General features: G+C 46.1%; 1 protein-coding gene across 6 annotated transcripts in view; it reads right to left on the reverse strand.

The window, feature by feature from the left end:
• Nucleotides 1-21,578, reverse strand: part of TSHZ2 (teashirt zinc finger homeobox 2) — a 449,904-nt gene that overhangs the window by 302,646 nt on the left and 125,680 nt on the right. The gene's annotated exons all lie outside the window — the stretch shown is intronic.

Here is a 21,578-nt window from a genome sequence, read left to right on the forward strand (position 1 = left end):
GTCAACCCTGTGACTTACAAAAGGAAACAAACAAACACAAAGTAATCTTTGGCTCTGGGTCTACTTTGCCCCCATAGTTTTTTCTTTCCACTTTGTTCAGATACAGTTTGCAAACAATACATGAAACCACTCCTTGAGCCTTATGTGGATTTAAACTCCCAGCATCTAGTATTAAAAAATTAATAACCGTCATTAATAAGGAAACATACTGAGCCACGATCAACCATCAATGCTAACCTCTTCTTTTTTTTTTTTCTTTTTGTTACTGCCCCCCTTACCCTGATGGGAATTAACAAGGACCTTTAACACTGACCTTCATGTGTGTTTTTTCCTGATTATAATAAAAAATCATGTTCCATGCAGAAAATGTAGAAAAATACAAAGAAATATCCCACTTAGGATAAATTACATCACAATAATATAATAACAAGATTACATAATAATATAATATCACCTTTAACATTATATCAATTTATAGTTACATCTATCTATAGATATACTGTAGCTATAAATAAATATACTAGTATTTTATAGGGTCATAATGTACCTATGTGTATTACTGTGCTTTTTGTTCACCCTAATTAATATATTAGGGACTTCAATCTTTATGATCATGGATTTTTAATGGTGGGTGATACGCCATGATATAGTTACCATTTTAAAAACTAACCATGAGGCACCTGGGTGGCTCAGTCGGTTAAGCATCTGACTCTTGATTTCAGCTCAAATCGTGATCTTGGAGTCGTGAGATCAAGCCCAGTGTTGGGCTCTGTGGGGACCGTGGAGTCTGGTTGGGATTCTCTCTCTCTCCGCCTCTCCCCTACTCACATGCTCTCTCTCTCTCTCTCTCTCTCAAAATAAACATTAAAAAAATCAATGCCTTATTATTGGACATGGCAGTTGTTTCTAGTTTTCCCCGTGTTATAAATATTTCACTGGATATAATTTACATATATCTTAATGTGGATATAACTTCTGCTAAATTCCCAGAAACAGAATTATTGTGTCGTGGGCCACGTTCACATCAGAGGCATTTGATAAATTGCCAAAATGTTCTCCAGCGACTGTGACCCATTTGAGCTTCATCATGTAGTAGGTGAAAGTGCTCTTCCTCTCCTGGACTCCCCAATACTAGGTACTGACATAAGAAATCTACTAATTACTGGAGAGCCTAAATAATAATAGTAACTCTAATAATAATGATACTTGGTGGTTCAGACTGCATTTATTTGGTAACCAATTAAGCTATATTAACATACACATGCCAACATTTTTGTAGCAATCTGTCCTAAAATCTCAACAAAAATAAAGAAACAATAATAACAACAAATACGACCTCCAAGAACTTGTACATAGCAAGTTCTGAACAAGAAAACAAACAAGAAAACCAGTACTCCAATGCACAAGAGGGGTGGAGGGGTGGCCAGTCGATGCTACAATTATACTGCTTTTCTAACAGTTGACATGGCTTAGCCCATAAGAGCTTAACTATGAGAAAATGTGCCCTAAATGGGGTTGAAACAATTTCTTCAAGAGAAGAGCTGGTTTTCCTTAAGATCTTTATCTCTTTTCCCCTACCCTATCTAATTTAGGAAGATGACTCAGTTTTTTTTTTTTTTTCCCCATATGGGAAAGACGTACATTTTCTTCAGGCATTTATGAATCAGACTCAAGATGCAATCCACCATCTGGGTTACTGACAAGTCTCAGGGCCAGGTGACCAGGTAGAAAATAGCCAGCATCAGGGCATAAAAATAACAACTCATTTGCAAATCAAAGAACAGTGACCTCACTGAAGAGGTTTCTTCCCTAATTTGCATGGTCTTGAACAGGAAGCAACAGGGCGCCTGTTCCATCTCCGAGGCGTGGGATCAGGGAAGGCAGGGTACTTACATCTTGCCTCTGTTCTCTTACCAGCTCTGTGACTGCAGACAAGTCACTTGGCCTTTTTGAGCCTTGCTTTCTTCCTTGTCATTTGTGAAATTGTCATAAATACTCTCTCCTTCACAGTGTAGATGTGAAGATTAAAGGAAATAATGGATGCAAAGAACTCAGCGCATGCCTGGCACGTAGGAAGCCCTCAGTGAAAGGTCAGACTCTGCTCATCTTCTCAGCTCCAACATCCACATCATACCCAAAGGACCCCCTTCTTTCGAGTTACCCTTTACCTCATTACAGTGCTTTTCGTTTCTGGGTGGTTTTGTTGTTTCTTGTTGTTGTTGTTTAACACACAGCATTACCTCGAAATAAGTTTATTTGATTTTGTGGTTATTCTCTGACTCCCTCCCTTGAATGCCAATCATTTGGTAGCTAGGATCTTTTCCATCTTAGTAAACATACATTAAAAAAATTTTTTTTGACATTTTTATTTATTTTGAGAGAGAGAAAGAGCACAAGTGGCGGAGGGGCCGAGAGAGAGAAGGAGAGAGAGAATCCCAAGCAGGCTCCACACTAACAATACAAAGCCCCACGCGGGGCTCGAACTCATGAACCACGAGACCATGACCTGGGCTGAAATCAAGAGGCAGACGCTCAACCAACTGAGCCACACATAGTACCTAGTACATGGTACAGGGGCTGACACTTAGTAGGCACGCAATACATATTTGTTGAAAAATAAAACATGCATAAATAGGTGTTCATGCACATAGGGATACATACATGCTTCCATACCACCAGTGGTTCGCTTGGCTAATTAATATTCTCTCTCCTTCTCTCTCTCTCTCTCTCTCTCTGCCTCCCCCTCTGATGCTCTCCCCTCTTCCTTTTTTCTCCCCCCAGCAAATAATTATTGAGCCAACCTCTCTGCTAAACACTGGGGATACATTCACGAACAAGACAGAGCATCCATGAAAGAGCCCACGGTTCAGATTTCTCTCTTCATTTCACTCCTTCACTGTTCCTTCTTGATGGATCGCTCAGATTTCAGTTTCAACTACGTATACAGCGGGGACTCAGAGAGCCTCGTTCGATTCTCCGGGTTCTTGTCAAGTAGTTGCAAATGACTACCCCAGACTCTATTGTCTGTGGACTTCCTGCTTTGGCTGTATTTTACTTTTCTATAAAATACGCTATTTTGTTTCGAGATCTGCTGCTGTCCACCAAAAATACAACTCTGTTACTAACCCTGCCAGCTCCTGAATGATACCTTTGTGGACACTAAAAACAATTTAATGGCATGTCACAATAGCAATTCACTCTGTTAATAGCCCCGCTCAATAATACTATATTGCATAAACCTCCTCCAGTCGTCTGACAAATAATTCACCTTTACTCACCCCACAGTAAGCTCCATTTCACTAACAAATATATTTCTCCCCAAACCTACAAATATTCAGCATCTCTGTCCTGTGACAATAGCTATTTTTTTTTTTTTTTTTTTGGATGAGGTCAGTGGTATCATGTTTCCATTACCTCTCACTGGCTTAGTCTCAATGACAATCTTTTTCCACACGGGGCATCAAATTAGGGGACAACACAGTTTCTGATTTCTCGCTCACCTACCAGTGAATGAACGCTTTACGACTGCACAGGCGCGGGAAGCATTTGCTCTCTCTGTGGACGTCCCTTCTGCCGAACACCATCTCTGTGCAGGGGCAGGGACCTCTCGCCTCCGTAAGAAGTAGTATCCGTTAGATTTATTATTTCTTTAAAATGGCTTCTTGAGGGGCAGCAGACACAGGGTTCTTGACCTGGGGGCCTGTGCACCCCAGCGATCCAGGAGTTCAGACATTTTGTGAGAGTGAATTTTTTAAAAGATTATTTTCATCAACCTTTACGTGAAATGTAGCATTTCTTCGATTATAAATGCAGGCATCAAATCACGGGACCTGTGACTTTAGCACCAGTACAAATCGCAGGTATCTTCATATCACATCACAGTTGGTGCGGAGCTACTGAAATATCACAGACATTTATTACTATTTCAACATTATAGGAGTTGTCAGGCCCCCCCGACGGATCGTATTGTTTAACGCGCCATATAGAAGTACATACATGGCTACATCAAACTCTGTTGTTGCGTAAAACACTTTGATAACTGAACTTCTGTACACTTGTTTCTTTGTAATTTTGTATATTTTTATCTAATGCACTGAAAACCAGGATTCTGGTAAGGGGCCCATAGACTTCAGCAGGTCACCAAGGGGGTCATCGATAGTGTAAAACAGTGAGCAGGCCCTTCAGGAGCATTTGGTGGCAAAGAACCCATGGTTGGAAGCCAAGAGTACTTGGACTCAAACCTTGAGTTTTCAGTAATAATAATAATAATAATAATAATAATAATAATAATAATAAAGCCCCTCTAAAGTGCTTGCCACGTGCAAGGCCTTTGCACGCATTCAATTCATTTAATCCAACTATCCTGTGACATTTATCCTGTGACAACTATCCTGTGACATTTAACCCAACTATCCTGTGACTTGAAGGATATCTCAAGTATCCTTCACCTAATGAGAAAAGAGTCTGAGACTCAGAGGTGTTAAGTAACACTCCCAAGATCACTCAGCTGGCGGTTAAGTTGGGAAGCGGGGCCTTAAGCCCAGAAGGGCTCCTCTCCTCCCCTCCCCCGTCTCTCACATCAGCAATAACAGAAATAAGTGTTTTGTAGGCAACAGCCAGTTACTCCTGAAAATAACCCTACAAACTAGGTATTATGAGCATCATCATCCTCAATTTTTGTTTTATCTTATTTATTTTTCTTATTTTTTTAGATGAAAAAAACTGAGAGAAGTTGAGTTAGCCACCGCCCCCCCCTCAAAAAAAATACAGCTTGGAAGTGATGCCAGACAAATGCCAAATCCAGCTCACTGCCCGTGTTTGTAAATAAAGTTTTATTGGCACACGGCCACACCCACCTAGAAACGCAGTGGCCGTGGCCGCTTTTGTGTTACGACAACAGGGCTCGGTAGTTGCTGCAGAGGCCAAATAGCCTGCAAATGTCTAAAATATGTGCTATCTGGCTCTTTACAGGCAAAGTTTACTGATCCTGCTCTTAACCGTCATCTGCTAGGCCACCTCCTGTCTCTGCCTGTCACTTACTGGCGGGCAACATGGCCCTGGGAAAGAAAGTCACCTAAACCCAAGTATCTTAAGCTGCAAGATGGGTGCATAGTGCTATCAATAACTTAGGAGGGTTGGGAACATGGAATGCATGCAAAGAGGTGAGCACGGCTCCTGGCATATGATAAAGGTTCAGGAAATTTGCATTGCTGTTATTATTACTATTACTTCCACTTGAATCGGTTAAAGGACCTCACGTCATATTCTAAAAAAGCTTAACAGTCCATAAAGTCCAGCTGGCAATTTCTGGTCATGTCAACCACGGAAGAAGCTGGATTTGCTGGGTTTGAAATGTAATCTGCCTCTCAGATTAGGACAACTCTGTCCTCTGAAGCAAACCAGTTACTGATCAATGAGCCGGTCCTTCCAGAGACATCAGCACTGCTCAACCAGATCTTTCATTATGTATGAAATTCAGCCCCCAAATGGACTCAAGTGATGGGAACTAGACCAGGGTCACAAATCACCCAAGACGTGGGAGCCTGATGGTAAATGAGCACGAGGGTTCAAAGCCACGGGGCAAAGCACAACGTCAAGCAAAAGACGTCCCTGGTGGGGCAAGGGGCCAGCCCAGGGAAGACAGTAAAAGTACATAAAATGCATTTTTGTTTTTTCGAAGGAAAGAATGCCAACCCCATTTCTTGCATGCTGCTTCCCAGGGAGACACTGGCTGATGCTAAAAAGGAGCTGTCTCCCCTAAGCTCTGTCGACAGAGGCAAAAAGGAAATTAAGATGATTACATATGTTTAGGGGAAATTAAAGTGTTTTGGCTTGAAGTTTGTGTTCTCTATCAACCATATTCAGCAGGCAATTACTCAACACTCCATTTGGCCTGGGAGATGCTTCCTTAACATGGAGAATCCTTTTTACAAGCTCCTTTTAAAAATTAAGACTGCAGAGCAATGTGGCCAGGAGCACAGCTGTGGGGCCAGACATGCATGGGTTTGAAGCCCAGCCTCATTACTGCCAGGATTATTTCTCCCAGGCTCAGTTTTGTGACTCAGAAAATGGGATACTGCTTGTATTATGGGCCTGAATGCGTCAACCCTCCCTCCCTCGGTGCCCTTAGCCAGCCAACGGATTTCGTGCCGCCCCCCCCCCCCCCCCCACCTTTCTGACCCTTGGTTGGCACATGACCTGTGTGGTCTATTGGGATGTTTGCAAATGTAATGCAAAACAGAAAACTGAAAAATGTTTACCCGACCTGGCCCGCTTGCTTTTTCCCTCTGCAACGGCTACAAGAAGAAAACGCATAGGCTATCTTGCTGGATGAGGAAATGCCTGCTATGTGGGGCCAGGGTGTCTCAGCCACGAAAGCCCAGGCTGTTCTACATCAGCCCACAGCTCGCCAGTTCCCAACCGTGTGAGTGCACCCCAGCCAAGATTAGCTGAGCCCCTAAGCCAGCCTGGAAGCTGACCTCAGATTTATGAGCAGGGCCACCTGAGATCAGGCTAGCCCAGCCCAGAGCAGCTGGACCCCTCTGACTGGTGAGCGAAATGAATGTTGATTGTTTTTCGTCACCAGGTTTAGGGGTATTTGTTACACAGCACGGCCCTGTCAATAGATAACTGATACAGATGATGTTTCCTTCACAGGGTTGTCTTGAGAAATAAAATAAGATGATACCTAGTAAGCCCAGAACACAGAACTGGTATCCGATAAGTCGAGGAGGTTGGAGATGCTGGAAATGTGATGGCCCTGGGATCCTTGTGGAGATGCCAGCCTGGGTTTGTCTCTCACCCTTCTACATAGTCATCACTTGCGCTCATTGCCTTGGGGAAGGGATGTGGCAGAGGAGAAAGCAGAAATGCCTTCTGCCTGTCCTCGGCTTTTATCTCCAAAAGCCTAAGAGCCCCTTGAGAAAACTTAGGATTTGTAGCAGAAGTTCAAGAAGAATTTGGCCAGAATTGAGAGTTGAAAGCGGGTCTTTGTCTCCCCCCCGTTCCGCACCCCACCCCCATCCAAGATAGAAAAGGGGTTCCACTTGGCCAGAAGGAGGGGAGGCTGCCCAGCTAATGGAATCCAATACCTCAGGGACTGAATGGCTCTGGTGCATCTAAACAGCCAGACCCCAGAGACAGCCATGCAGGAAGACGTGTGTGCTCCACGCATGGCCCAGAGGCCACAGGGGGCTCCCTCACCAGCATGACAAATGTGTCACTGTAGCCCAGGGGCTGTCCGTTTTCCCAAAGAGCTGCCCCTCTTTTCCTGGCAAACTTGCTAGGCGGGCACTATATCTGAATTTCTAGTTCAACTTTAAAGGAAGGGGAACCCATAACAGATTAGAGTTAAAAAAATTATGTTTGCTTTGCCGAAAATGGGAATTAACTTGAAATCTAGCAAAAGAAAGTGATCCTCCCTGACATATCCTTAGTTTGTTGCCCTGAGGCTCATACTCACTAGGTGACAATGATGTGACGATGGGTTTCGGTTGAGAGGGGACACAACTATCTTCAAGGTCCAACTCTCACCTATATTGGTAAGAAAAGCAGAGGAGATTTTACAGCTAACATAGGTGACATCTGACATAATAGCGATCAGTCAACACATCAATCTATCAATGACCTCGTCTCCAACAGGTCATGTCCTAGGAGGGAGAGTAGAGAGGTAGAGATTCAGGACAGACTCTGTGACCCTTCCGTGATAACCCTGGCTGCCCCAGACCCTTGAGAAGAGCCTTCTGCAGAAGTCATACCCTGGCAGTCTCCAGGCTGTATCTGGCTAGGAAATGTATTTTTTTTTTTTTTTTTTGGCTTGTTCCATGTTTATACACTTAAAATAGGCTATCAACCTTTAAAAATCAAGAACTATCTTTCTAAACACACATGAACATGTGAGAGAGACAGAGAGAGAGAGAGAGAGGGAGGTTGAGAGGGAAATCCAGGTTTCTGGCTTCTTTTGAAAAGAAATAAAGAAAAACACAGCACTGCCCATGGAGCAAGAAACGAGTTGGGAGCGGCTGCTACCCCTGGAGGCCGAGAGTGTTCTCCGTTCACCACAGCCCCGACTACTCCCTGTAGCTTTGCCAGCTAAAGGGACAGTGGCCAACTGCCTGTTCTTGAATCTCTTAGAGCCAATGGAAACTTCTCCGTACCCGTGATGTTTTCCAAAGTGGAAAAACAAAAGCTAGACAGAGGAGCCTATGCGTTTCTTGCCCACGACCTCCTTTAATTTCGCTGCCTAGATTTGGGGCATTTGATGCGTGTCTCTATATTTCATCCTTAAACGATTCGGTGACGGGATGTGCATGATTTCCATGATTTCAAAAGGGAGATAGCCTGAGCTAGAATGTGTTGTGCTCATGGACGCTTTTACACGGTACACACACACCCGCACACATCTGCGGAGTACCAGTTAAAGGACTACTTGTAAACAATACTGCTTTTGTTTACGGGAGGCAGTTTTAATTTTTCCCTAAGTAGAAATACTTGTTTTCCGAGGAGCCCTACACATTTGCCGGAGGGGGGCGGGGGGTGGGTGAGGAAAAAAAAAGTCTATCCCTGGAACTTTAGTAAGATTCTAAAAAGACAGCAAAAATGTTGTGGCAAATAGGGCAAAAAAAAAAAAGCCATTTGTAAAGAAGTACTATTTGTATCGAACATCATGAGGAAATAACTGCATCATGACAATTTTGTACATCTTCTATGATTTGATTGTCAGTAATGAAGCCCATTGGAGAGTGATAAATGAGCAGAGAAAAAGTATCTATATCACTTATCCTGCAAATTATGCAGCTCAGAGCTTGATAGCACTTGGCAAAATACAAATGTATTTGAATGGAATTCAAATTGTTGCTCTTTGCCTAAGACACAGGTAATATCACCAGGGGTCCTGTCTTTGGATTTTTCTAAGAGGTAAGAGTTTAAGTAACAGCAGTATTACAAAATTACCTTTAAACACTGAAAACATTTTTACTTTGTTACAGGGTGTAATTTCCACTTTTCCCCTCTAATGGCTCATAGACGGAAAATGGTACACTAATGCAATTTTTCAAATTTAGTTACCTTTTTTTGTGTGTGTCCTAAAATTATACGTTCTTGTCATCTGCCCCGTTTGTCAGTCTCCAGGACCCATTTATTTCCCTGTTCTTATGGTTCCGTAATTCATCTTCTTGTCACAGAACTTTCATAAACTTTTTTTTTTTTTTAAGATACAAAACACTTGCAATAAACTCTGACAAAAATGCTTCCAGTTCAACTTTTGAAATCTTTCAATTACGCGTCGAACGATGATCATACTTTCGGGTCTGTCTGTGCTGTGAAACCTCTCTTGGAGTGACATCTTACTAGCGGAGGGGAAAAATTACTGGAAAAGAGACTCACTTCCAACCATTTATATTTCTTTGCCTCTTCACTTTTGCTTCTATAGATGTATATTCAAAATCATGCCACGTCGAGAAGAGAAAAGGGGACTGATAAAACGGGAATTGTTATCTGCGGTAGATGGAAATCCTGTTCAAACTCCAATGATCTAAAATGGGGTGTGGGAGGAAAGAAAACTGGTTTTGTGAGCTTTTGGATGCCAGAGGGAGCCGTAAAGAGAAGTCTGTAATCAAAGGGGCTTGTTAAAAACAAACCAAACCAGGGGTGCCTGGGTGGCTCAGTTAGGTTGAGCGCCCGACTTGGGCTCAGGTCATGATCTCACAGTTCAGGAGTTCGAGCCCCACACTTGGCTCTGTGCTGACAGTTCAGAACCTGGAACCTGCTTCCGATCCTGCGTCTCCCTCGCTCTCTGCCCCTCCCCCACTTGTGCCCTGTCTCTGCCTCTCTCTAAAATAAATAAATGTCAAACCAAACAGAAAACGAACAAAACGTAGTGGTCTCGAGTGATGGGAAGTGCCCAATATTAAATTTGGAGTAACATGGCTATATCTTCATTACCACGAGGAGATACTCGGTGAACATCCAGGTTAACTGGACCAGGGATTGTTACTGGGTTGTTAAGCAAGCTTATCTGTGGTGTTGAAGGCATGAAGAAAGCCTCAAGAAGCCCCTAGACCCGAGCCACTCGATGCAAATATAAAGCGAGCCACATAGGTAATTTAAAATTTTCTAGCAGCCACATTAAACAAGTTAGATAATAACAAGTACCATTAATTTTGATCATCTATTTTATTTAACCCGATGTAGTCAAAATGTTATGGTCTTCTTAACGTGTAATTAATATCACAAATCATTAATGAGACCTTTAGCATTTTCCCCTCATGCTAAGTCTTTGAAATGCCAGGTGTATTTTATACCTTCAGAGCATCTCACTTGAGATTAACCACATTTCAAGTGCTCGATAACCATATGTAGCTCAAGGCTACTGTGAAGGGCAAAACCGTTTTAGACTGTCTCCCCTAGATTCAGGGGTCCTAATAAGAGCTCGTATAGAACGTGGCCTCTCTTACTGTAGAACTTATCATTTTTTTAAAGTTTATTTATTTTGAGAGAGAGAGAGAGAGAGAGAGAGAGAGAGAGAGAGAGAATCCAGAGCAGGCTCCACGCTGTGAGAGCAGTGCCCAATGCAGGGCTTGAGCCCAGGAACCATGAGATCATGACCTGAGCCAGAACCAAGAGTGGGACACTTCACCCACTGAGCCACCCAGGAGCCCCGACCTTATCATCTCTTTGTTTCATTGTGTCTTCCACATTTGCTTAAGTGTGCTGATAACTGGCAACAGACAGATCCATTTGGTTCACTGTTGTAACGCTAATTTCTGAAACACAGTAGGTGCTCGAGAAACATTTATTGAAGAAATACGTTAATCAAATGAATGGATGGATGTTTATATTTTGTCGAAAGATAGACCTATTTGAAGGAGAATCTAGGGGCAGGAGACTCTTGAGTTCTCCACCGAGGTCCCCTTCTGGCACGGCCACCCACAGCTGTTGTGAGTGGTGGCTCCTGGTTGCCCAGCTGCCCCTCTGGGGAATTGTCCACAGAGGCTGACAGGTGCCACCTCGTCTGAAAGGTGAAGACCCCTTCCTGCTGCCCACGACCAACAGCTGACTGACACTGGGATACAAACGTCCATCTTCCTTGCCTCCAAATAGGAGAACTCTGATGGGGGTTAAGTTCCAGAGCCCTGTGTCTGTGCTTCAGACCAAGGTCACACTGTACCTGGGACCACAGCCTTCCGCAGCACAATCTTGCTTCCCTCGCTCCCTCACAGGTTTTACTGAGATCACTCAAAAAGTCACCTGTATCCAAATCCTTGCCTCAGGCTCTGCTTCTAGGGAACCCGACATAAGACACTATAATTTTCTTTTGTCATGTTTTGACTCTTCTTCCTCCTTCTTCCAACCCTTTAAAATGTAAATCCATTTGTTTCCTACAGAATCTTTCCCAAGTGGCTTTCCTTATTAACCCTCAAACTATCAATTTTCTGCCCTATAAGGACCATTTACCAGTGCAGCAGAAGCCTTGAAAGGCATTTGGCTTTTTTATCTGGATGTTTATTTCACCCCACGAAGGCACTGTAAATTCCCCAAGTGTGCCGATCAAACATTTGTGGTCAACAGCAAAGCCCACAACTACACAATTTTACAATTCTCCTGAGTGACAAAGGGGAGGGATGATTCTGTCGCTCCTCTCCATGGCCCCGCTGTCACATGAGTGTGACAAGACTTCACGAAAATACATACTTCTCATACTATCTGGCCACCATTGAAGCTATTCAGGAATAGAGAGACGGGTGGATTGAGGGAAATCTTGGAACGATATGAGATTAAACAGAGAGAACTACACTGAATTTGTTCCCTCCTTAGCCAAAACGTGAGCACAGAGAACAACTTAGAATCCAAGTGGTGCCCTTAATATATTTTCTTTTTGTCATGGTTGTGGATTTTTAAAATGGGCGTATCAGTTTGTACCCCCCAGATGACCGATCAGTGCCATTAACTGAGTTTTAGGACCTTTGTGCTTGCTGCCCCTTCCCCCCCTTCTGGGAACACTGCTCTCCTAAGTATCTGCACAGCTGGACTCCATGTATCACTTGGTTCTCAGCTCAGCCTAAGATTGTTTCCTCCACCTTGCGTCATTCTCGAACACGTAGCCGTGTTTGATATGCCCAGCAGCACTTAGCACCAGCCGGTTACCTTCTATACTCACCTACTGCCTCTACCACTAAGTGAGCTCCCTGGGGACCGGCACTTTTGTCTTTTCCACTACTACATCCCCAGTGCCTAGACCAGGACCTGACAAAGTGTGTGGGTGGCTCAGGTCATGAGTTCATGAGTTCGAGCCCCGCGTCGGGCTCTGTGCTGACAGCTCAGAGCCTGGAGCCTGCTTCGGATTCTGTCTCTCTCTCTCTCTCTCTCTCTCTGTCTCTCTCAAAAGTAATAAAACATTAAAAAAAAATTATGTGTTGATGGCCACCTGAGCCAGATTACTTTGTGTAACTCTAAGTCTTTCTTGGTAAGGAAGAGACGTCTCATGTTGCCTCTTATGGATGACATCGGCCAGAAATCTCAACGTGGCGCTTCCTAGGTGTTATGGACTATGTGTCTGTGTCCCCTTGAAATTCATATGTTGAAACCCTAACCCTCGATGGAATGGTCTTAGGAGGCAGGGCTTTGGGGAAGTGTTCGGGTCATAAGGATGGAGCCCCTACGATGAGATTAGTGCCCTTATAGGAAGAGCTTATAGGAGACCTTGGTCTCTTCTCCTCACCTCTGTGTCTCTGTGTCATGTGAGGAAACCAGAAACGTGTCACTGGAACCCAGCCATGTGCTATCCATCTCGGGATTCCAGCCTCCAGAACAGTGAGAAAGGAATTACTGCTGTTTCAGCCCCCCAGTCGGCGGTACCCTTTTCAGAGCAGGTCCAAACGAATTAGACACTAGTCTGCATCCTCAGCTTCTGACTGGGGGTCTTGGGAAATGCACGTAAGACAATATGCTAGAGCCTCAATCTAAGGATGTGACCAGTGGCCTTGGCTGTGGTGCTGGAAGTTCTCCAGTTAAGAGCCTGGTCTCAAGTCACGGCCCAACTTGCCTGGCTTTCCAGCCTCAACCAGAGACGTTGGCCGTTCATTCTTCGCTGACAGTGGGAAGGTGAGACGAACAACGTCTCTGCCCTCTAGACTGGTGAACATAAACAAGCTTGGCTTTCTTGGGAAAGGGCTGGGTTTCCTCTCAGGGGGACGTCTGGTAGTGATTCTTTGCCTTTTTCCTGCTAGGCTTTGGAGTAACAAAGCTCTGCATGTTAAGGGATCGACAAAAGACCCGGATGCCTCCTGGAAGGTTAGCGATTCATTCAACAAACATTTCTGGCATGACTGCCCATAGCCAGAAACCGCTTGCACAGGAATGACGATGGGGAGGAAACGTCAAATAAACGGCCATGGCTTCCAGGCTGATGGAGCGTCCGTCCTAGCGGGGCTGACTGGCTTCGGTGACATCATCGTATGAAGAAAAGTAACATTGCAGCTATGATTAAGTACTACCAAGAGGTTTATGGGCAAGGGGGGTACGTCGTGCGGGGCTAGGGCCATTCCGGAGGCCAAAGGAGGTTCCCGGAGACCGGAGATCCGAGCTGTGGTCTTATGTAAGCAGAGAAGTCAGCCACGAGAAATTAGGGGGTGGGCTTCCAGCGACGGCGAGCGGCTTGCGAGAGCTCTGGCGCTCTACCTGCTGGGGATGCCAGTCACGCGGTGTTCTACGTGGTCAGTTGTCCTAACACTGTACAATGATGCTGCACGGCCAGCTGGGCAAGCCGCATGTGCACCGGCCATGGGTGGGGGGTGAGGGTACAAGGCTGGGGCGCTGAGGGAGCTGAGAGATGATGGTGGGCCTGGAGGAGGCTGGGGCCTTCCGAGGAGGGGGGCTGGGGGAACCCACTGGCATTTTTATTTAAAAAATTTTTTTAACATTTATTTATTTTTGAGAGACAGAGGGTGAGCAGGGGAGGGGAAGAGAGGGAGGGAGGCACAGAATCTGCGGCAGGTTCCAGGCCGTCAGCACAGAGCCTGACGCAGGGTTCGAACTCACAGACCACGAGATCATGACCTGAGCCGAAGTCGGACGCTCAACCGACGGAGCCACCCAGGTGCCCCTGGCATTTTTATCTCAAAGAGGTGTACACTGGGGGCGCCTGGGTGGCTCGGTCGGTTGAGCGTCCGACTTCGGCTTGGATGATGATCTCCCGGTCTGTGAGCTCGAGCCCCGTGTCGGGCTCTGTGCGGACAGCTCGGAGCCGGGAGCCTGCTTCGGATTCTGTGTCTCCCTCTCTCTCCCCCACTCATGCTCTGTCTCTCTCTCTCTCTCAAGAACAAATAAACATTAAAAAAAATTTTTTTTTAAAGAGGCTTACATTGAAGAAAGGAACCTCCAGGTTACACGAGGCCAGGTTTTACTTGGCCAGAATGGTTTGCCGATGAAATAATCACCAGGTGGGCACGCCCCTCCAGCCCCAGCAGCAGGCCTTCGCTGTTGCACAAAGCAACACCCGGCCCTTCATCTCACGCGACCCATCCCCTCACTGCTCTGATGACCTAATGAAAGTACTTGTATGGCCCCTCTCCCTAAAGCTAGGGCATATCTTTACGGCCTCCCTCTATTCTCGAAGGTAAACTCCGCAAGGGCAAAACCTTGCACGTAGCCCAAGGATTGACAAAGAGCAGAGCTCTCAAATGCGCTTGTTGAACAAATAAATCAGTGAATGAAGAAGGAAGCCTAACATGGTAAAGGCAGGGGGTGGGGGGGCACGGAAACGCATGAGATTTGGCCCCTGCAAAGACGGTTCATCCTGGGCCAAACCGCCGAGAATTAATGTTTCCCGCATGCAAGGAAGACATCTTAATGTATGAAACCCAACCCAGGCCTCTTCCTGCCTCTCAGATCCAGACTCAGAAATCGCTGGGCACAATTTGAAAACATCGGTAACTCTTAGTGAACACGAGCATTGTTCGTGCTTCTGAATTCGCTGCAGGCAAATAAATACATACCCCGGGCATAAAATAATTTAAGCAGAAGGCCCGAATAATCACCTCTCTCCCGGCCCACCTCCACTCTGGGGGGACTTTAGTGAGAGCGGACTTGTGGCAGGTCTGGGGACTGTCTCTTCCCCGGACACAGGCGGCCATCTGGAGAAGACGCCACATTGCACAGAGAAAGGAGTTTACACAGTCAACCCGCCAAGAAGCATTCACTGAGATGTCCACTCTGCACCCAGATTTTCCCAACGTGCTGACGCAGGGGTCTGACGAACGCGAGCCCACCAGGCGGCAGTGGGAACAGCAGCCGCGGCTATTTATTGAGCGCCTGCTGTCTACACCACAGTTTGCATCGCCCGTGAGGGCGGTGCTCAGACTATTTCCCCTTGATAGATGAAGGCCTGGAATTTAGAGGCTGCGTGACGCATCCCCGCTAATAATGCTCGAGGCCAGGTACAAGTACTCGCTGTGCCTGGCTCAAGGCTCAGTTCCGGAGTACTTGTCTGAGAGTGTCCCTTCACGGGATGCTTTGGACATCGGCAGACCACATCGAGGTCCATCCGAATAACCCCAGACATAAATTTATAAGGGGTTAGGGAAGTGAGGGTCCTGGTTCAAACGAGGCCAAGGATTCATCATCCACTCAAGTCATGTGTATGGACCCCTTGCTGTCTACCAGGCACCGGGTCAGGTGTCCAAGAACTGATGTTGACTGAGAACCAGATAATCCGTACTCTCCTGGACCAGTCACGGAATGCAGACACATGGGGCAGGCAGTCTTACACACATACCAATACCAATCAACTTGTGATAAGAGGACCCTCAGGATACTGAAAGCATGTAAGACAGGGGATGAGCCCATACTTAAAGACTGACGGTCATTGTTCCAAAATAGACTCGATGTCAACGTGAAACACACTTTTTTCCTGGGTGTTAGGGCACTTTCTGGGTATAGCAGGAATGTTTTACTTGCCTCTTAGGTATTCTAAAAATTTTTTTTAACGTTTACTTATTTTTGAGAGGAGAGAGACAGAGCATGAGCAGGGGAGGAGAGAGAAAGAGGGAGACACAGAATCTGAAACAGGCTCCAGGCTCCGAGCTGTCAGCACAGAGGCCGACGCTGAGCTCAGACTCACGGAGCGCGAGATCATGACCTGAGCCGAAGCCGGATGCTTAACCAACTGAGCCACTGAGGCGCCCTGCCTCTTAGGTATTCTAAACCTTTCTTTAGGACTTCTAGTAGTTACATTTACCGAAAGACTTCTAATATCTGAGTGCAGCAAATCCATGCACAGCCCGCTAGGATACATGCCAGAGAACAGAATAGACAGGCAACAATCAGGTACATTTTAGATACATGAGTGGTTTATAAATAAACATTCGGTACACCAAACGGAGATAAAGGAACAATAAGTAAGTGGGTTTAATATGGTTAGATACGCAAAGCTATTTCAGAGAACTAAGCAGCAACGGGATAAAGGGTAGCCAAGTAAATAGGGGAACAGATAAATTCTGGAAAGAGAGAAAAGGGGAAAAATAAGAAAGCTCTCTTCCAGGAATTGCTGATAACGTCAACAGCATTCACTCTTACCAGGGCCTCAGTCTATGTTGAGTCCGCTAATCTGTTGTAAGCTATATTGTCTACAGACAGATATCAATCATACCAGGGAGAACATTAAGACCACCTATATCTATTTCCCTGACACCTGACTTCTGCAAGCCCCCTCCTGGCAAAGAGGGAAGCTGAGGGGTTATCGAATCGAATATGCAATCTCCCCGCGAGCTGGCTGCCTTTCTTAGACTTTGCATAAATCGCAAACTTGCAAATTATTGGCCTTGCAAAGTTGACTCATCCATTCCACACCCTTGCCCTCGTCCGTTCTGAGGCCCAAGTATGGGGTGGGGGTGGGGGCAGTTACAAAGAGCCCAATATCTTGGAAGAAGTCTTAAAAAAAAGAGTAGGCTACAGTCAAGCTGGTTCGTGTAGGTGAGGGTTTATGCTTTAGCAAAAATGAATTTTCTATTAGGATGACTCCTAATCTGAATGTGATTTCAAGGGCAACTGGAACACAGAAGAGGAAAGGAAGAAAAGGCAAATGCTGGGGTTAAAGGGAGGACTGTCCTTCCAGCAAAAACGAGGGCCTGAGATTAAGGAGGCACTTGCTGTGATGAGCGCGGGGTGTTGTATGTAAGTGATGAATCACTGAATTCTGCTCCTGAAACCAGCATTGCGCTCTATGTCAACTAGTTAGAATGTATTTACTTTTATTTTGTAAGTTTATTTATTTTGAGAGCGAGAAAGAGAGAGGGTGCACATGCACACATGAACGGGGGGAGGGGCAGAGAGAGAGAACCCCGGGCAGGCTCCGTGCTGTCAGTGCAGAGCCCAGCGTGGGGCTTGAACTCACGAACCCATGAGATCACGACCTGAGCCGAAGTCAAGAGTCAGGCGCTCCTCACTAACTAGAATTTAAATACAATTTTGAAAAAGACAAAACAATGAAGGCATTAACGTGGGTTTGGGGGCAGTCAAGGCACAGGGCTCCATGCTCCAAAGGGGCCCTGTGGTCACCATCTTCAAGAAATGTTCATTAATTTCATCTTTGAATTCGTGTTTTGCAAGTGAAGTCTAATGGGGCCATGGGACACGTGCTGGGGGCTTAGAGCCTCAGCTCAGAAGGCTGTCCCCTCCAGGTCCCTGGGAAGGGGTCTCAGCTGTCCGCTGCCTGCCCTCTGGCTCCCTCCCCCTGGCCTTAGCCCTCTTACTGCTGTCACTCTAGGCCCGGGGTGGTGGCTGGGTCACAGTGGTGGGGGGGCAGGGGTAGGCACATTTTCTACCACCGCTCTCAGCTCCCTGTGGGAGCCTAGATATTACGGGTCGGGGGAGGGTCAGGATTAGACTCATGCTGTGTAGTATGTGGGGTGGGGCTGGGTGGTGCCATCTCCGAATAGGCATCACCAAGCTGTGGCTGGCGGGGACCTCTTGCCTGCCCCTGATCCAGGTAACAAGTTCATCAGGGGCAGAGGTTATAATCTTTTTATTTATTTGGGGGGGGCATAGAGAGAGGGAGACAGAGAATCCCCAAAAGGCTCTGTGCTAACAGTGCAGTCCCAATGCAGGACTCGAACCCATAAACCGTGAGATCATGACCTGATCTGAAAGCAAGAGTCAGTTACTTAACCAACTGAGCCACCCAGATGCTCCACAGAGGTTACGATTTTTGGGGGGGGGGGTCATCTGGCCACCATGAAGTGAGGTGGTGGGTCTGAGGGAGAGGGGTGATTGACCTCCCAGCCTCTGGCCTGGGCCCTGCACGTTGGGTGGAAGCCTTGGTTTAAGGAAATAAAAGGCAAATACTTAGATCTGGACTTCACCTTGCCTTCCTTACTAGCGTCTCTGGGGTACTCACAGGGGCTATGCACGAACGTTCCAGTTTGCTTCCCCGCGGACACGGGCTAGACTTGCACTTTGCTGCCCCTTGAGGTTAGATGTGGCCGCCCCACTTGCTTTCGTGTTCCAGAAGAAGTTTTAATTGCCGAGGCACATTTTCTTCCTCCGTGTCATGGCAATCGCCATGATTCAAAGGGTGGCTGCCTTATCGGTCTGGGGCCAGAACAAGAGTGACAGGGATCAGAGCCCCCCGCGGGAGTATGAAGTTATTTTAAGCCTTAGAGATTTGGGAGTTCGTGCTGTAGCAAGACCTAGGCCACAGTGATTGATATGGTCTCCAGGGCGGATGGTTCTTCCTAGCACACTCTGGAAAATAATAATAGATGCTTAGTATGTGTTTACTGAACGAATGAGTGACCTTCTTCCGACCAAGGCCAGTAGATTCGCGCAGATACGTTACGTAGACGTAGGCTCTCGTGCTCAGTGGATGCTGCTAGACCATTTCCTTTCATATCAAACTATCATCTTGATTTCTTCACTCCTTTGCTTGATCTCCTACGTCTCTCGGGACCCTTTACCTCCTGGCGTGGTCCTCTTTTTTCCGTCTTTCCTCTATTCCTTTCTCTCTTTTTTCCCCCTCTCAGAGAGAGCTTTGTGAAAACCACACCCATGTGGGCACCTTCTAAAACCGCAGCTCCAATCCACCTTCTGCCCTCCACGCCACGTCTTCCCTCCAACTGCACCGAATCTATTCAGATGTCTGCTGGTATCTGACTCAGTATGCCAAAAATGGGACTCAGCCTCATCTTCCAGAACCGTCAACATCGCCCCCCCCCCCCCCCGGAGTCTCTGCCTCCACCTATGTATCAGTGGCACCACCAACCTTCAAGCTCTTTCTGTAGCTTTATTTTAGGTTTTGCATCTGCTTTTTAACATTTTATTTTAGTTTTATCTGTCCCCAAACTTTCCTCTGCAGTGTCTTCTGGACTGACTACGGCCTCAATGCCCACACCTCGCCACCCTGCTTCCATCCAGCACCCTCTAGCTCATGTCCCAACTGTTCTAACAGCTATCGACCTCCCTTCCTTGCTTACAACATCAGTTTTTATATATATCTTTTTATTGTGTAACTAGACCCTTCTTATAGAACGATGATTCTCGACTAGCATGCCACCAAGTATGGATTAATGCATGACGTGTTTTTTTTTTTTTTCTTTTAGAATTCTGGATTCAAACACGTTCTCAGAAGGATCATTAAATTCTGAAGGTCAGGCCATAAGGTGTAGGGAAGAGCAGAACTGCAGCGAGTGAGAAGAGTAAGCTCTCTGACCGGAGTACGTCGGGGATGTACCGGAACGCATGCGGAAATCTGGCTGCGGGGGTGACGGCCAGGCCGGAGTGAGAATATAAATTTGGCTGCTCTCGTTTTATAGGGTTGTAACAAACGTAGGGCTAATACAACAGGGGCGGCAGCATGAACTTCCTGGAGGAGGCTGGAAGTGAACACAGTTAAGTGAAGGTGGTTGTAAGTGATGATGAACCTGGGGGTGCCCCGATTAAGGAAACAACACACTCAGCTCCAGCTGGCTGTGGTCACATGGACACATAGGTCTGTGATGGCGAGATGCTCCTGTTTTCCAAAAGAAGCCACACATAGGGATGGTAAGTGAAAAAACGGAAATGTGAAAGCTATTTTGTTTTTAATATCGTGAGTCTAGGGGAGAACGTTTCTGTGGGCCAGGTCCTGCTTGCAGGCTGTTATTTGAGATCGCCAGGTCTAAGCGGACAGAGGAGAGGAGATGGGGACCCAGGACAGACAGAGATGTAGGGAGCCATGATATTTTTGGGGTCATCTGAGAAGAGCAGAGGGCACAGAGGAGGGAAGAAGCATGTCACCAAGCGTCATGATGCAGGTCGGGAACACATTTGACGACGTCGAGCTTCTGTTTCTATCACAAGCAGAAAAGCGGCAGCAACAATAGCCACATCAACAACCAAAGAGCAAGTCTTCTAAGAGGGGAGACACCAATAAAATGCCATTATAAATCTCGAAATAAAGGACAGCAAGAACCAAAAGGGTAGGGACAACATTGCAGGACCTTCAGGTGGGATGAGTACAGAAGGGGCAGCGGGGGGGGGGGGGGTCACTGGAAAGATGATGTAGTTCCAGAATCATCGGCGGCCGGCTGGGGTTGGCCAAAGGCCAGCTGAAGGTTAGGGCAAGCGAGTAGGAGGTGAGGTACTCCAGGGAGAAAGTGAAGGCTCCTTCAGCGAGATTGGTAATGAAGGACAGAAGAGGCGAGGGTGTCCGGGAAGGAAGTGTGTGTGCACAGAAAAACATAGAGAGGGACAAGCCATGTGTAATTTAGGCAGACACATTCCCCATGAAATTCTGAGTCAGTAGGAGATGAGCACTTCCTTTGATCCAACGATCTTCTACGAGCTTTAACTCTAGCTCTGGAAACCCTAAGAGGTAGGTATTATATTTACACCCATTTTAAGATGAGAAAACTGAGGCACGGAAGTGCATCTACATATTTTAATTATTGATCTATTTATTTATTAAGAAGAGAGATTTGAGATTTAAGGAGGGGAGAAGTCCAGAAAAGAAAGGGTGAGAATTCAGAGGTCCATTTGAAGCTTCCTGTTAGGAAGAGGTAAGGCAGAAACCCAAATAAACGTCCTGAGTCCACTGGGAGAGGATGTCAAAAGGGAGAGTTGCATTTTCTTCAGAGACTGCAGGGAAGAAAGGGAAAGAAATCAATGGTATGAAATTATTGGCAAGCAAAGAAGTCAAAGGAAGAGACCTAACAGCCTCTTTGCTTTTGTTTCTTAAATAAATCACAATGGACATGGGGCTCTGTTACTCTTGAGGATGTGACACAGATTTTTGGTTGTGGGAGAACTTAAATTAATCATAAGACGGGTCTTGGATATCGAGGAGAGATTAATCATCTAGAAATAAACCAAGGACGCATTATTTCATATCTTTGGGTTATACTCAAATATGCATCCAAACCCACCAGACTATCGGAGCCATATGGAATCCTTTCTGGTGCACCTGGTAACAACAAAACCCTCCCCAAAGGGATGCTCTGAAGTCATTGCTCTGGTCTTGATGCTCTGAGATAATTCTCAGAACTTGTCACTGTCTGTACCGCCCTTGCTTAGTGGAGAGCACTTGTCTTCTTCCAGATTGCAAACAC

This window comes from Acinonyx jubatus, chromosome A3, assembly GCF_027475565.1.
Source record: "Acinonyx jubatus isolate Ajub_Pintada_27869175 chromosome A3, VMU_Ajub_asm_v1.0, whole genome shotgun sequence".
NCBI classification, from domain to species: domain Eukaryota; kingdom Metazoa; phylum Chordata; class Mammalia; order Carnivora; family Felidae; genus Acinonyx; species Acinonyx jubatus.